This window comes from Humulus lupulus, chromosome 3, assembly GCF_963169125.1.
Source record: "Humulus lupulus chromosome 3, drHumLupu1.1, whole genome shotgun sequence".
NCBI classification, from domain to species: Eukaryota; Viridiplantae; Streptophyta; class Magnoliopsida; order Rosales; family Cannabaceae; genus Humulus; species Humulus lupulus.
The window spans coordinates 24,403,549-24,405,786 of NC_084795.1; the positions used below are offsets into that span (position 1 = coordinate 24,403,549).

Here is a 2,238-nt window from a genome sequence, read left to right on the forward strand (position 1 = left end):
TTCGTCTCTAGGCTTCCCAACAAGGTCCATTCTGGTCTTGACGTTGAGTCCAGTCCCTACGATATCGACCTAACTCGGACCAGTGGCTTGAGTGGAGGTTTGTTTCAACTTCAATTAAAGAAAACTCTGTTTGGTTACTGAGAAAATGCGCTCAATATTTTTATGTTCTTTTTCTCGTCGAGCATTTGGAAAGCTTGCATTTCTCACTCTAAGAGATGATTCTGGGACAATTCAGGTATCCCCACCTCAGCTTTCTGTCCTTACAATGATCTTGCCATCTCTTTGTTAGATGGATACTTATAATAAAGAAAAAAATATAATAATAAGATGTGATTATGTGGTTTAGTTCTTAAAAGCATGTCTATTTTATGGGATGCTTGATCTAAAATATATAAGTTAGTTACCTTTTTTAAAAAAAAAAAATGGGGTGTTTTCCAAAGTTTGTAAATTTTGGCGGGTAGGGATGGTTTTTCATAAACTTTCTATAAATCTTTGCTCACATTTTGTATGGAAGAATCCTCACTCAAGTTGTTCAATGTTTGAAACAGCTTTATTGTGAAAAGGCGAGATTTTTAAGTGATCAGTTTGATGAGCTTAAGAATCTTGTTGATATTGGTGACATAATTGGTGCAAGAGGCTCAATTAAGCGAACTGAGAAAGGCAAGTACTTAAAAAATTTATCTTTTGCACCTATTTGCGATTAGGTGTTGATTGTTGAATTTATAGGTACTAATGGGTGAAGCTATTCTTACCCTATTTGTATTGGAAGCTATTTAGATAAACCAATGCCATTTATAAAAACGTCATTGGCTTTGACTAGCTTCTTACTTTTTTTGTGATTTCCCTTTGAGGTGAGAAACTAATTGAACTTATTTCTTTGTTTCTTTAGGGGAGCTTTCTGTCTATGTGAACTCTTTTGCAATTCTTACAAAATCTCTACTGCCCTTGCCAGACAAATATCATGGTCTAACTCATGTGGATAAGCGTTACCGGCAACGGTAAGTTGAGTTTTCTGTTTCTTTTTCACAATTTGAGTGAGAGTGTCTCTTATGGGAAATAACAAATTGTTTTCTACTCGATGATGATAGCCCACAATTCGTTGCAGTGGTTCTTATAAAAGACTTGTCTAAATGGCTTTTTAAATAAAATATAATTTTTTTGGGGTATAATTGGTTATAACTGAACTTTACTTTTCTTTTAAAGGTACATTGATATGATTTCCAATCCTGAAGTAGCTGATGTATTTCGGAAGAGAGCAAAGGTAAGTTAGGCTGAGGAGTAATTAAAGACCTTTTAGTTATTTAAAGTATATGTTCTTTCCAGAAATAGTATTTTTATTAACTTGAGGCCCTTAGAACTATCTTACATGATTGCTTCAAGTGTGCTTCGCTTCTGATGAAGTATTTGAATAGACAAAAATAGCATTAAATGACCTTTCCTGAGTTGAAGCACGGTTCATTGGATTTTATTTATTTTTCTATAAAAAAAGGTTACAGGGTTATATTTTCTATATTAAGATCCTTAACAGCATTAACACTTAAGGAGATAATTTATTTATGCAAGTTATGGATATTTTATCTTTCTTTTGAACAAATTTTCTCTAAATATTAGAGTGCTTACGGTGGTTGAATGTATTTAGCAATTATGGAGTTGTTGAAAACTTGAGCAAAAGAAGGATGGTATACCAAGTTGTTTCTAGTTTGGGCATTTTGAAGTATACATATATAAATTCAATATTATTCCCTGGATAGAGTGGTTGAGGCATCTTGTCGTTTATACATTAAAGATGTTTTGCTATTTTTTCTTTTTGGTGGATTAGATTGTATCAGAGTTACGCAAGATAGTGGAATCTTTTTTATTTCTCAAAGTTGAAACTCTAGTTCTACAAGTTTGTGGATTTTCTAACCATTTTATGGTCATATGGTTCATATCAAGATTTAGCATTTCTATAATGGAATTTGACTGTATAGTTTGGCTGAGTTCTTATGTAAGATTACCGTTACTTCTGGTGATGCTTGTTCAATTGCTTAGCTTTTGTTCTTGTCCAAGATACAACTTATAGAATACCCTGTTCTAGAATTTTTAAAAAAGATAATGTCTAGTTTATTGTAAAGATGACTGGAGGTTGAACTGTTGAAATACTTAGCTGGGAATTCTTTTGGTTCATATTTTATAAATTTTGATTAACTGTATTCATTTCCAGGAATAGTTTTTACTTTTTCTGTGTATGACAATTTT

The 2,238-nt window shown here is 32.4% G+C and overlaps 1 long non-coding RNA gene across 1 annotated transcript; it reads left to right on the forward strand.

Annotated features, from left to right (window-relative positions):
- The first annotated feature begins 887 nt into the window (after positions 1-887).
- Positions 888-1,855, forward strand: LOC133821013 (uncharacterized). The gene is made up of 3 exons (XR_009887262.1): positions 888-998; positions 1,204-1,261; positions 1,820-1,855. It is a non-coding gene; the product is annotated as an uncharacterized LOC133821013 (long non-coding RNA).
- The last annotated feature ends 383 nt before the right edge of the window (positions 1,856-2,238 follow it).